Consider the following 15502-nt stretch of genomic DNA (forward strand, 5'->3'; position numbering starts at 1 on the left):
AAATAAATGATGGGTCTTTGTCCCAAACATTATGGAGGACACTGTATTTCCATGCTGTATGACTCTCCAATATGTGGTAAGTGTTTACTTATGAGACCACAATGACAATAACTATGATTATTCACAAAGTGCTGGAGTAACTCAGCAGGTCAGGCAGCATCTCAGGAGAGAAGGAATGGGTGACGTTTCGGGTGTCACCCATTCCTTCTCTCCTGAAATGCTGCCTGACCTGCTGAGTTACTCCAGCACTTTGTGAATAAATACCTTCGATTTGTACCGGCATCTGCAGTTATTTTCTTATACTATAACTATGATTAAGTTCATTAAGACTTGGGGATGAAACCCAATTTCTAATGATCTGCTATCAGTGTAACACTGAATCATTCTGATTAAGTGAAGTCTAGAGGGACTGTCTTTCAGGGGCGGAGATCACGTTTACTCTAGTAATTATGGTAAAACTTTGCTTATGGTAAGCTTACTCTAGTATTATGGTAAAATAGCTTGTGATTTTTTTCCCCAGGTTTTCTTTATATATTTCCCTCAATTAAAATGGAACTGATCATAAAAATGTATCTCAGTGGAGATCAAAAATAACAAATGTAGAACTATCCTTCTTTCCAGTTTGTGGCTCACATCCCTGATTGTATAGGCTGGGCTGTTTTGCCCTGGAGTGAAGGAGAGTGGGTGATCACTCCAGAGAAATATGGGCAGTTCCAGGTTTACATAAGGGTTCTGATTCTGAGAAATGTCCATCAGCCAATTTTTCCGTAAACCCGAAATATCTGTTTTCTATTGCTACCCCTATCGTAATGCTCCAAATAAACTTGTTATAATTCTTTCATTTAGTCAAATATACATCCTAACCTTACCCATAATTAAACTAATGAATACCACAAGATGTTTTACGTTTTTAACTTTTGTTATTACTACCTTGAAAAATGCGTTGGAAGCATATAGGAGAATTTGCATAAAATTGGATATCCATACGTCAGGTCACCTGTAACCCAAGGGTACGTGTATATAAAATTAGAAGAGGCATAGATATGTCGACATTCAAACTATTTTTCTCACGGCAATGTCGTCAAAATCAAGGGAGAAGAACCTTTAATGGGAAGAAGAAGGGAAAGTCGTTTTACGCAGCATATGATTGATATCTGGATGTGGTGGGCCAAATGTGCCGTATAGGTGGATGTCTGTGCTATACAACTCCATGACTCTGTATGAAATTCCTGGTGTTTTTGATGGAGAAACAAAGAGTTTCTTGACAGGTGTTACTCCAGGCAGGATGGACCCACGTGAAGTTTCTGTTGGTTGGTTACGGACCCATGCAGCACTGCCATTGGCTGAAGGACTCGTTCCAGCAGTGCTGGCTATAGCTCCCCCTCCAGATCCACTGAGCAAATACATTCAGCAGTGCCTGCCATCTCTCTTGGGGCTTCTGGGGTTAATTGTGTCCTGCTATCTCTCAGAAAAGATAGATGGAAGTCCACTAAAGAATGTGTTACAGTATGTCTCCGTGATGTACCTGATTTTACCAAAGTGAAGAAGATAGTGTCATACACTATGGAAATAGGCCCTTATGCTACCCTACACTAACACTATTTTATATATGACGTATGATGAAAGAATGGATCGACGGCTTATATTCACTGGAATTTAGGATGAGAGGGGATCTTATGGAAACATATAAAATTCTTAAGGGATTGAACAGGCAAGATGCAGGAAAAATGTTCCCGCTGTTGGGGGAGTCCAGAACTAGGGATCGCAGTGTAAGAATAAGGGGTAGGCCATTTAGGACTGAGATGACGAAAAACTTTTCACGCAGAGAGTTGTGAATCTGTGGAATTCTCTGCCATAGAAGGCAGTGGAGGCCAATTCACTGGATGTTTTCAGGAGCGAGTTAGATATAGCTCTTAGTGCTAACGGAACCAAGGGATTGGGAGAAAACAGGAACGGGGTACTTATTTTGGATGATCAGCCATGATCATATTGAATGGCGGTGCTGGCTCGAAGGGCCGAATGGCCTACTCCTGCACCTATTTTGTATGTTTCTATGTTTATTCTGCCCAGATTCCCATCAACATGGACGGTGGTGGAGCAGGTAGAGCTGCTACCTCACGGACCAGAGACCAGGGTTCAATCCAGACCTTGGGTGCTATCTGTGTGGAGTTTGTACGTTCTCCCTGTGACTATATGGTTTTCTTCAGGGTGCTCCGGTTTCCTCCCACATCCCAAAGATGTGCATGTTTGTAAATTAATTGGCCTCTGTAAATTGCCCCTTGTGCGTAGGGAGTGGATGCAAAAGTGGGATGACAGAACTAGGGTGAACTGGTGATTGATAGTCGGCGTGGACTTGGTGGGTTGAAGGGCCTGTTTCCATGCTGTATCCCTAAACTGAACTAAACTAAACTCTCCCCAGATTCTACCACTCACTACACACTAAGAGCAATTTACAGTGAACAATTAACTTAACCCGCACATTTTTCTGAAATGGGGGAAACCAGAGCATCTAGAGGAAACTTGTGTATTCACAGGGAGAACGTGCAAACTCCACAGAGACAACACCAGAGGTCTGCTGGACCTAAAAAGTAGCAGCGCTATTCGCTGCTCTACCATGTTACCCCAAAGAACTTGCAGTTGTTGTTAATTGAGTGATGGAGTGTTGGAGGTATTTAGTATTCTGTGAAGTTGGAAAGCTCGATGCAATGAAGATATAGGGAAATGCAGATGCTGGAACCTTGATGAAGACGCAAATTGCTGGAGTAACTCTACTTGTCAGGGCAACATCTGTGGAGGGAATGGATAAGTGGCGTTTTGGATCAGGACCTTCTTCAATCTAAGGAAGAATCCCCGCCCAAAATGTCAATAGACAATAGGTGCAGGAGTAGGCCATTCGGCCCTTCGAGCCAGCACTGCCATTCACTGTGATCATGGCAGACCATCCACTCTATCACCTATCCATTCCTTCCACAGACCCGGCCTGACCTATTAAGTTACTCCAGCATTTTGTGTTTTGCTCAAGCTCTATCCATCATTGTACCCAGATACATGAAACTCGCTTCTCGCATTGTCTTCCTTGGCATGTCCTTTTACATCCAATGTGAAAGATTTCCCTGGGCTATTGGAATGAAGAACCATCACCTGAAGCCGGGAGCGTGATTGTGGCACCACTGGAGTGACCCTCCCAGCCTGTCTGACCCGAAACAAGGACTGCCATTTCCCTCCACAGATGCTGCTTGACCCACTGAGTTCCTCCAGCAGCTCATATTTTGCTCAAGATTCCAGCATCAACAGTCTCTTATGTCTCTAGTTTTTACCTAAACTTGCTCTCTCCAGTTCCTCCTGTGCTTCCAGACCCTGCCCTACATTTCTTGCTCCCTGATAGTGAATTAGCTGAAGTGAGTCTTGCAGAGGAATTTTGTACCCGCTTGCATGCCCTATTGGTGTCTTGTAATCCACTCTGGCTAATTTCCAGAGAACTGGTCTATTATCTTTTATATCCAGACTTGTGTCCTTTCCTGCCCTAAAAATTGATTTATTGTTTTGCCCTACAGCTTTGCATATTTTTCTCCCCACCCCATCCCACCTACTTGCCAAAGAAGAGGTTAGAATGTGAGTGACTGTAAACTTGAACAAAGAAATAAAGAGACTTGCATTTCTGTAATAACTTACAATGACCTTTCCAGGTCACAAAATACTTCATGGCTAACAAGGAACTTTTGAAGTGTAATCACTTTTTAACCAGCCATTTGCACACAGCAAGTTTCTGCAAGTAACAATGTGATAATGATAACATCTTTCTTTTGAATGTTTTGTGGAGTAAACATTAGTTTAGGAGAGCAGTGTGGCCCAGTGACGCAGCAGGTAGTGCTGCTGCCCCACCCTGACCACTGGTGCTGGCTGTGCACTGTTTGAATGTCCTTTCTGTGAGGAGGTGAATTTCCACCAGGTGCTCAGGTATCCCCCCACATCCCAAAGGCATAGTGCTTGGTAAATTGTTCAGAGCATAAGGGGTCGGCATGTGAGAGAGAAGTTATGGCAAATACGTGTGGAAGGAGATTGATGACTAGACCTTTCACCCCACCAACCTTGACATCTGACACATCATTCAACAACCTTTTCGCCACCTTCAGCATGATCCCAGTCACATCTTTCCATCCCCACCCTTTTTCGATCTCCCTCTGCAACTCCTTGGTTCACTCATCCCTTCCCACCCAAACCACCCCCTCCCCAGATACTTTCCCCGGTAACCGCAGGAGATGCAACACCTGCCCCTACCTCTCCTCCCCCAAGTCCATCCATGGACCCCAGCAGCCATTCCAGCTGAGACAGAGAGTCGCTTGCACTTCCTCTAACCTCATCTACTGTGTTCGGTGCTCCCGATATGGCCTCCTTTGCATCAGCTACACCAAGTGTAGATCTTGCAACCGTTTTGTTGAACACTTGCATTTGGTCTGCCAAGGCCAATCTTCATTTACTAACCATTTTAACTTGCCTTTTCATTCCCAGACCAACCTTTCTGTCCTGGGCCTTCTCTATTGCCAGAGTGAGGCCACTTGCAAACAGGGCAAACAGCTGCTCATATTCTGCTTTGGTTGCTTACAACCCAAATTGTATGAACATTGAAATCTCTAATTTTAGGTAACTAACCAAAAAACACATGGCCCCAATTTTGTTTAGCCCACACCCCCCTTCCCTGTGCCCCACCTGGATGCATCCCCATTTCTCCCACTCCTCTGCTCCCTTTCCCATTCCCTTATCCTCTTCCACCTACATCCCTAATCCCATTCCCATCCACCTACATCCCTCCCTTTGGCCTCAGAATGCATCTCACATCATCTCACATCATTTTGGCTCCTTTTAACGGCCTTTGGCCTAATCACGCCTGACTTTGTCTCCCACCTCTCTTTGAGCTTTCTCCCACCTGCCCCCCAATACAATCAGTCTGAAAGAGGGTTCAAGAGAGTTGAGAATGTTTAATTGTCATATGTACCCTCAATGGAACAATGAAATTCTTACTCGCAGCGATACAGCAGGCCTGTAAACACAATATTCATATAATAAACAAAGAAAAATTAAATAAATTAATAACTTCAATACTTGCGCAAAAAAAAGTTAGATGTTCTTAGTACAACCGAAAACAGCTCATAGTTTGGTTATTGTTTTGTAGTGTTCAAGAGCCTGATGGTTGATGAGAAGCTATTCTTGAACCTGGTGATCACTGTTTTCAGACTTCTATACAGGTCCTCTACTGATTTTCCGGCACCATTGGTTCCAGAGCCGTTTTGAATTATCCATTTTGCAGGACCAACAGAGGTTAAGTGCTCCTGAGAGGAGTCAAACGGTACCGGCCTAGGCCACGGAGGGGCCAAGATACCGGCCCGCAAAGACAGCCTTAGAAGTCGGCTATGGGAAACGATCTGTCGGCACGAGCTGGGCCATAGTTCCAGAGCCTCGGTGGCAGGAGGCAAATTCGACCCATCGATCGGCATGGAAGTCCCAATGAGGCTGAAATCGGCCGCTACATTTTTGGACGGACTTCTGGGGGGGGGATTTCAAGTGCGCTCTAGTGATTTCGTCTAGATTAAGGGAGGCAGTGGACCGTCAGTTGCCGGAAAATCGGTGGAGGACCTGTACGTTCTTTCCAATGATAGGGGTGAAATGATAACGTGGCCAGGTGATGTTGTCTTTGATGATGCTGGCTGCCTTTTTGAGGTAGTGCCACCTATAGATCCCTCGATTGCGAGGGGGAGGGAGGTCAGTCAGTACCTGTGATGGACCAGACAGTGCCCACAATTTTTGTAAACTGCTTCATTCCTGGGCATTCGAGTTGGTGAACCAGGCGGTGATACAGCCATTCAATATGCTCTCTACCATACACCTGTAGAAGTCCAAGAGAGTATTTGTCGGCATACCAAATCTCTTCAAACTTCTAATGAAGCAGAGGCATTGATGGGCTTTCTTTATGATTGCATCAATGTGCTGGATCCAGAACAATTCTTCAGAGATGTGCATGCCCAGGAACTTGAAGTCGTGGACTCTCTTCACTGCCAACCCATCGATGTAGACAGAATCGTGGATCCTCAAGTTTCCTCTTCTAAAGTCAACAGTAAGCTCTTTGGTCTTGCGGTTGTTGTTCTGATTGCATGCTCACCATACAATCAGATAAATCAGTCTCTTATACTCTGACTCATAATTACCCATAATTTGTCCAACAAAAGCGGTGTCATCAGCGCATTTAAGATGGCGTTTGAACTTTGGCCACGTAGTCATGGGTGTAGTGTGAGTAGAACAGGGGATGGAGCACACTGTACTGAGGTGCATCTGTGCTAATGGTTATTGAAGGGTAAGTGTTGTTGCCAATTTGTACTGATTGTGGCCTATCGATGAGGAAGTTGAGGATCCAGTTACAAATTGATGCATAGAGACCCAGTTCCCTGAACTTGATAACAAGTTTGGAAGGGGCAATGGTGTTGAACGGCGAGCTGCTATCAATGAACAACAGCCTGACATACGTGTTCTTATTGTCTAAGTGGTCCAGTGCAGAGTGGCGAGCCAGCGAGATCACATCCTCCGTTAATTTATTGTAGCAGTAAGCTAATTGTAGTGGGTCCAGGTTCTTGCTGAGGTAGGAATTGATATGTGCCATAATCAATTTCTTAAAGGACTTCTTAATCATGGACATTCATGCCATCGATCAGTAGTCTTTGACGCATGTCACCTTACTCTCTTGGTATTATTGATTGTGACCTGAAATGAATGAGTAGGCAGAACTTCAGTTTAGTGAATCTCTGGGTACTGCAATGTCAGCTCAGGTTTGGTTCTGGGGTATTTTCTGTAACAAATAAGTTTAACAGAAGAGGCAGATTCCTGAGGTACCAATGTTGGGGAAACCAATGTAGGTCCTGTACCAATAGACAAGAACTGGAGAAGTACAGGTCTTGAGGATTGTGCGATTGGAGGAGCTATCTGAATTGGGTACAAGTGGGATTATGGATAGGTTTGCGAGAGAAGAAAATGGAAGAGAATTATAAATAATGGCATTGCCAGCCCAATGGGCTATGTAGCATAATGGAAAGGATACTGCAAGTTAAAGCAGCAGCAGTAGCAAAGTTTATCATGAGCACATGTTTAGGGAGGATGGAAAGTGGCAAGAAAATATAGCCCATTGGTTCTGTTTGTAAGGCATGCTGACAAATCAGTACCCAGCCTGCTGGAGGTAGCAACATCACTGGGGCCCACTCTTCATTTACATGGATGAATTTTATCTTTTGCAGAAGTGGTTTAACTTTCCCGAGGCCAAGCCTATTCTTTGTTAAGCATCGGATCCACCCCTTGCGAGTAGAGACCCTTCATCTCCCCTAATATCCATTTCTTTCGACTTTCCAAAGCATGAACAACTAAGGGAATTGTCCTCAATTGCAGCATTGAATTGTTGTGATCCAGGGTAACATCATAGGGAAACCTGGAGGTGTGGGTGAGTGTGGAATGGACACAGTTAAGACAGATGGGGCAAAGTTCATGATCGGTGCAGGATGGCGCTGGCAGGGATGAAGGATGTTTCAGCTGTCAGAAAGCCGAAACTAAAAAAAATGCAGATGCTGGAAATGCAAAATTAAAAAGCAGAAAATGCTGGAAATACTAAGCAGGTCAGACTTCATACGGATGAAAAATAGAATTGAAGTTTCAGTCAAGGACCTACTTGATTTCTGCTGCATCAGTCATCCATCTGTGATGTTGTATCAGTTTTTTTCCTCTTTTTTTCTGAGAGTGGAAGATATGTCCAGCTGGCATGCTGGCCATGGCTTATATAGAAGAGTACAGCTCTGCCCACAATGTCCATGCCAAACACGATGTCAGCTTAAACTGATCTCTTTTTTCTCTCTCTCTCTCTCTCTCTCCACCCTCTCCCCACTCTCTCCCCCTCTCATCTCCTCTCTCTCTCTCTCTCTCTCTCTCTCTCTCTCTCTCTCTCTCTCTCTCTCTCTCTCTCTCTCTCTCTCTCTCTCTCTCTCTCTCTCTCTCTCTCTCTCTCTCTCTCTCTCTCTCTCTCTCTCTCTCTCTCTCTCTCTCTCTCTCTCTCTCTCTCTCTCTCTCTCTCTCTCTCTCTCTCTCTCTCTCTCTCTCTCTCTCTTTCTCCCTCTCCCTTCGCCCTTCCCCCTCCCCCTCCCCCTCCCCCTCCCTCTCTCTCTCTCTCTCTCTCTCTCTCTCTCTCTCTCTCAATTACATATTTGGACATAGGGCTGGGGTCACTTGCCATTGACCTTTCATCTCAATAGGAAGCATTCTCCCTGAGCGTTACTGCATTTAAAGTTTGACCGAAGAGGATGAAATGTAATCCGAACCCAGTTCTAAATATGGAGCAGTGTGTGAGTGAAGTGGAAAGACAAAGTTGGCTAGCATTACTGGTTCTCACAGCTGAGTTAAGGCTTGTGTGAAATTTGAAATAGTAGTGTCTCTCTAATTTGCCTTGCGATGAGGGCTTTTAAACAGCCATAACTTTTTATAACTCAACCTCCCGACTGATAGGTACTGTCCACATATATTTTGCATTTATTCACAAAATGCTGGAGTAACTCAGCAGGTCAGGCAGCATCTCAGGAGAGAAGGAACCACATATATTTTGCATCTTGCCAAGTATATATGAGTTCAATTAGTGAAGGGTCTTTTGGTTTAAAAATGATCATTACAAGATGAAATCTTGTCTTGAATTTGAGAGTAATAAACTTGCATCAACATCATTAAATGTGAAAGTGATTTTAAAGTATGGAGAAAAAGTTGGTTAAAGTTGAATGGGAAATTAGATTAGAAGAAAAGATGGTAAATAACCTATGGCAGATTCTTAAATAAATATTTTATAATTCTCAAAGATAAATAACATTGAGGAATATGATCTCTATGGGAAAGGGAATCCGTGTGTAATTCAAATTAGGAAATAAATTAGATGAAAGATCAAACGGTGTAGAGTTGTGGTCAGCACAAAGATTAATTAATTAATAATTAATATATTCCTGTATTCGTCCCACACCGGGGAGATTTACAGTGTTACAGCAGCAAAGTGGATAGCAAGAGAGCAAGAGATCATTCATTATAAATAAAAGATACATAAATTGTCATCAGTTTTCTGTGTGTTCTTAGCTGTTACTGTTGACTCGTCTGCTGGGAGCAGTGCTGGTTGTGAAGTCTCACAGCACCTCAAAGATCGGGTAAATGTTAGAAACAAGAAAATAAATAATGGTGATTTAGGCGGAGAAAATACAATATGAGAATAGTCTAGCAAGGAATTCACAGAACATAGGTCAGGAATATGCCCCTCGGCCCATAATGTCCATTTTCAATATGTGCTATCCATTCTCATATTGTTTTTCCATGTTGAAGCAGCAAATAATTACCAGGATATAATACATTATTGACAAAAGACGTTTAGCATTCTTGTGCGAATCTTGTATGCTGTTTGTAACTCTAAACAATCCTTCTTAATGGGCCATCCTGATCTCAACATGCTTCAAGGCTTCAAACACTTTAACGATAACAACCCAGATAAGGCAACAGTGTACAATGTTTGGGGCGAGGCGTCGCTGGTTGTCAAGGTGATTTGCAGCTAAGACAGGGCTGAGCCAACCACTTGCACTTGAAGAGATTGTGTAAGCTTTATCCAATAACTGGAAGCAGCCCTCCCATTGGAAGATGTTTACTGGGCCCACCAGTCATCGAAAATCGAGCTCGCAGTTTACAAAAGACATAGACAGATAATGTGAGCAGGCAAAAACATGGTAGATGGATCAATGTGGGAAAATGTGAGGTTAACCAATTACACAGGAAGAATAGAAAATGCAAATCTATTTTAAATGGTGCAAGGCAAATACATAGTGGTGTTACAAAAGATTTGGGTGTCTTTGTACAAGATGCCACACATGATGCAAATAGAAAAACCTATTGTCTCAGCTCTGTCAAACGTGGGTTCAATTTTGACCTACAGTGCTGTCTGTGTGGACTTTGCATGTTCTCCCTGTTACCATCTAGTTTTTTTCCTGTTTCTTCCAACATCCCAAAGGCATGCAGATGTAGGTTGATTAGCCACTGCAACTTGCCCTTAGTGTGTACGTGAGTGGTAGAATCTGAGAGAGGTTAAAAGTTGAGTTTAATTTAGTTTAAGGGTACAGCGTGGTAACGGACCTTTCAGCCTACCGAGTCCACACTGACCAACAATCACCCTGCACACTAGATCTATCCTACTCTCGACGGACAATTTACAGCAGCTGATTAACCTACAAACCCGCATGCTGTTGGAGTGTGGGAGGAAACCGGATCAGCCAGAGGAAACCCACACGGTCACAGGGAAAATTTGCAAACTCCGTACAGACAGTACCCGTAGACAGGATTGAATTTAGGGTGTCTGGCGCTGTAAGGCAACACCTTTACTGTTGCGTAACTGTGCCAGAACAAAAAATGAAATTGGTGTAGTTTGGGATAAATGGGTGCTTGTTGGTTGGTACAGTCTCAGTGGGCCGAACGACCTGTTCTCAAGTTGCACAAATTCTACAACTATACATTGAGATTTAACATGCAGGTATGGCAAATAATTAAGAAGCAAAGTTGCAGAGAAGTCTTGTAATTATAACATTTTGAGACTACACCTGGAATATTGTATAACCTTGGTCTCCTTAAACAAGAAATAAAATACTTGCCCAAGAAGCAGCTGAGAGAAGAATCACAAGGCTGATTGCTGAGACAGAGCTTGACTTCTGAAGCAAAGCTGAGTAAACTAGGCCTCCGCTCGCAGGAGTTCAGAAGAGTGAGGGGTGATCTTACTGAAACACAAATTCTGTTTTTATCTACAAAGCAGTCTGAACAAAGTCTCATTTTGATAACTATCTTTGCACCCAATGATTCACTTGCATTTCTGTTCCTGTTGCGTTGTTGCAACAGATTTAATAATCCCATGATAAATGCCATATTAATCATTTTTAGGCTGGACAAAACAAAGCCAATACAATTCTAACTGAAGATAGACACACAGTTCTGGAGCAACTCAGCGGCTCAGCACCATCTCTGGTGAGATTCATACACAATTCATACTGAAGTGTGGAATGAGCAATTCTGAGCTTTGAGGACAGTAAGGAGAGGGCAAACCGAGGGGAACTGGTGGTCTATTGCTTTAATGCTGATGCTTAGTCCTGCTTTCTTTCATCCATCCTGCTTTGACCTCTGCCTGACTACGTTGATGCACATAGCCAGTGGCTTCAGCAGAAAGGAAACTGTCCTGAGGGAGATTTGGTAAGCGTGTGATGCGACCAATTGAATTTGGCAATTGTCATTCAGATTCTATTACCTGTGAACTGTGTACTAGACTCCCCTAAGATAATATGGGAGAGGTTTGCAGTTTGACCGGGCTGAACAGAACTATGTGTGGTACATATGGAAGCTTGTCTGAATCCTGCTGCCTTTAGTCTTTTGGTTCTTTCTGCACTGACCGACAGGAAGACATAATTTCTGGAACATTTTCCTTACCGGTTGTCTGCTTTTAGCAGCACCATTATTCCTGCCGATAGCTCGTAGAGAAGGCGAGCTCGTGAAGCATCTGATGATGACGGGTGATGTGATAAACCGGTACAATGCTTGAGGAATCCAGTGCCTTGGGTGGCTGAGTGCAGTGAGAGAGGGTATGACTGTTTTATGCATCTGCACTGGTCTAGCCTGTTTTAACCTACGTGCTAGTTTTGTTAGTTTAGGGAAATAGTGTGAAACTTGCAAGAGGACAAAGGATGACATTTTCAAAAGACCCCAGCTTCCAAATACAGATTGAACACCAATTTTCCGGCAACGGATGGTCCGCCCACCCCTATAATCCGGACACAATTACGAGAGCTCAGTTGAAATTCTCTGAATGGCCACAGATGGCATTGTCCATGGTGAGCGCTCTTTTCAGTTGCGTCTCTCTGTCGTGAAAGAATCAACCATGCTCTCAATCATCTCTCCTAACTGTTTTGCAAAGACAATACAGTAAACCCTCGGTTTAATGACCCCCTTATAACAGATGTCAGATGTAGCGGCTGGACCTGTCGACCCATCCCCAGCTGTCAGCATCTCCCCGGACATTTAAAGGCCCAACTTCTAACCCCACTCTTGACTCGCAGGGTGCACCAGCGAGCCCTTCTTCACCCATCGAAAGGCCACAAGGTAATTCAGTGGGTCAGGATCTCTGGAGAACACGGGTAGGTGCCATCGGAACCCTTCCTCAGACTGATTTGGTCGGCTGAGTTACTTTAGCACTTTGTGTTGTTTCACTTTAAAACTAGGCACTGATGCCGCTGGTCTGCATCAGCGAGCCCTTCTTCACCGGTTCACGCAGCTGTTGTGGCAACTCGCATTGTAACCCCAGGGGACAGCACCTTCTTCAGTGTGCCCCCACCGACAGAAGGCGCTCGGTCACCCAGGGGTTCCCTCCCTTCCCACCTGCTGTCCGTTCCAAGGTGGAACTTCGGAGGAGAAGGAGGAGGTGGTGGCAGTAGGGGGAGGAGGTGATGGTGGTGGGCCGAAGAGGCGGCAGAGGAGGAGGCGGGGAAGGGAGGGGAGGAGGGAGCGGTGGGAGGAGCCCCATGTCACCGGAACATGTGGTGAGTGAAAGGCTTCCGGTGCATCGTGCAAGTCTGGAGTGGGGTTAGAAGCCGGGGCTCCAAACAGCCAGGGAGATGGTGGGAGCAGGGGATGGGCCGACAGGTCATTCCATTCAATTTCACTTTACATTTTATATTTGTTTTACTTAAGTTTCTAGCACTCCATGGTGCTTTAGAGGCACGGGAGGGCTGTCATCAGGGGTGTATTGTTGTTTCATTATCACGTGTCCTCTGTTGGTCTGGAAAAATGGATAATTCAGGAAGTCTCTGGAACCGAGGATGCCGAAACATCAGTGTTTAACTTGTACGATCCCTTAGTGAAAATGTGCAGTTTCCTTGCCCTCCCCTTGACTTTCTGCCTACCCTCTATCTTTCCCCTTTCTATTTTTCTTTCAATTACAGTCTCCCTTTCCAACTCAACTCCATGCCTTTTCCTCCAGTTCCCTTGCTTCTATTCTCTCTGTATCTACACCCCACTATCTGAGTAACGATGTTAGCGTGGGAACAATCAGTAACATTTAAAAATGCAAAGTGCTGGAGTAACTCAGTGGATCAGGCAGCATCGGTGGAGGGAATAGATAGGCGACGATTCAGATCGGGACCCTTCTTCAGTCATTTCAACTTGACTTTAGGACAAGGGCAACCTACAGGATTTTCCTGATGTAATCATTGTTGAGTCTTCCTCTCTGGACCACCATGTCTGCTTCACTGTCCCATCCTCCTTTTGACTTCCATCCCTCTGTACAGTGCTCAATAACAGTGCTCTGCCCACAGTGGGATTATTGCCTTCTGTGGCCTGTGCTCAAAAAAGGTCACAATGAAAAGATAGAATACTGCAGCTGATCTATAGGTAAACAAACCATAGCCAAACTGAATGGTTTACCACAGAGAAGAAACCAGCAGTTTCCTCTTCTGAAAGAGGATATCAAAAATTTCATGTGAGGAAGACAATGAGAGAGAAGGAAGCTGCACAAGATTCTAATTAGCACGGCAGAACGGAACAATGTACAGACACTATTTGATGACAACGTTTTATCAGACTGTTATCAGATAAGAGTTGACACTGAACTGGCATATGTAGCAGTATGATGTGCAGTAAAAGATGGGTAGTTCCCCCAAAATAATGTGAGCAATAGTTGAAATTAGACAGAATTTTACAGTCAATTATAAACTTTTGAAATGTAGTAAATACTGTTCTTAGTATCTAGAATTCTGAGACAGAGTATTTGCTGTTGACTTACCATAGAAACATAGAAACATAGAAAATAGGTGCAGGAGTAGGCCATTCGGCAGGAGTAGGCCATTGACTTGAATTGAATTGAATACTTTATTGTCACATGTGACAAGTCACAGTGAAATACTTTGCTTGCCAAGGTATGCAAATATTCGCCACGAAGGACAACAGTAAAGGGCGCTGACAAAGTCGCAAATTATTTCGTGCCAGGTTCTCCTTTGTTCTCTTATACAGATAAACAAGAGCAGTATGGATGTCATTGAGAGAGAGAGAGAGAGAGAGAGAGAGAGAGAGAGAGAGAGAGAGAGAGAGAGAGAGAGAGAGAGAGAGAGAGAGAGAGAGAGAGAGAGAGAGAGAGAGAGAGAGAGAGAGAGGGAGGGAGGGAGGGAGGGAGGGAGGGAGGGAGAGAGAGAGAGAGAGAGAGAGAGAGAGAGAGAGAGAGAGAGAGAGAGAGAGAGAGAGAGAGAGAGAGAGAGAGAGTTAGTTACAGGGGAGGGGCATGTCTTACTAAATTGATTGGGTTCTTTAGGAAGCATTAAAAATAATTGATGAGTGTTTGGTCCAGATGTTGTCTATGTGGATTTTAGTAAAGCATTCGACAAGGCCCGCCATGGTAGGGTGATTCAGATTAAGGCACAGGGAATCCTCTGTAATTTGGCAGATTGGATTCAAAATCGGCTTGGCCATAGAAAATGGAGGGTCATGGTGGAGGGGTGTTATTTTGACTGGAGGTTAGGTAGTTAGCTTGTTCTCATGTGTGCAGATTTACAGTGAAAGACTTGTTCTGCGTGCCAGGCAGACCTGAGCTGCGTTACATTGCTTACGGATCTAATGGTGTGTTTTTGCCAAAGTTGAGTGACTGCAGAAGGGTTCTCCAGGGTGTAGGAAAAAGTGTGCATGACGTGAATTGGAAAGTCTCCCCTGTAAACAGTGTGTGATTAAATAACTGACATCAGACGAGGCGGAGTCAGATACAGTACTGCTGCTGTGGCCCAACCGAAGTTTTAAAACGTTGCACTTTATTCTTCTGACTCTTGGATTTTGTGCCTCGATCTATGAAGGCAGTGATTCCATAGGCCTTCTTCGCTATCTTATCAACCTATGCTGCCAATCTCAGGGTTCACTGGACATACCTCAGTACTCCCTCGGCCCTAGCATTTATTGCCCTACCCATATTATTCCTCCCAAAGTGTATCCGCTCATGTGCTAGGATTTCATCTGCCATTGCTCTATCCATTTTACTAACTGATCAATATCTTCTTCTGAATAAAGACCATCCTTCTCACTGTAACTCCAATTATTAGTGTTATCTGTAGATGTACTAATCATACATCCCACATTGATATCCAAATCAGTAAAATAACAACAAAAAAAATGACACCAGCACTGATCCCTGTAGTACACCACTGGTCACAGGCTTCCAATCACAAAAATGCTCTGCCTTGTTTTACTGAGCCAATTTTTGATCCAGTTTTCCCACTTACCATGCATCCATTGGCACTATCCTTTTTGGAGCAGTCTTCCTTGTGAAATCTGCAGCTCATGTGGACTATATCAGCTACACTGCCCTCATCAACACATTGTGTTACCCTTGCAAAAACAATCAACCAAATTCCCATGAAATTTGTTTAAGAGTTTCTAATGTTTATTT

At 44.0% G+C, this 15502-nt stretch overlaps 1 protein-coding gene across 14 annotated transcripts in view; it reads left to right on the forward strand.

Moving 5' to 3' along the window:
* LOC144595877 (leucine-rich repeat flightless-interacting protein 2-like) overlaps positions 1-15502 on the forward strand; it is a 119498-nt gene that overhangs the window by 28798 nt on the left and 75198 nt on the right. The window lies entirely within an intron of this gene.

The sequence above is a fragment of the Rhinoraja longicauda genome, chromosome 8, assembly GCF_053455715.1.
Source record: "Rhinoraja longicauda isolate Sanriku21f chromosome 8, sRhiLon1.1, whole genome shotgun sequence".
NCBI lineage: Eukaryota > Metazoa > Chordata > Chondrichthyes > Rajiformes > Arhynchobatidae > Rhinoraja > Rhinoraja longicauda.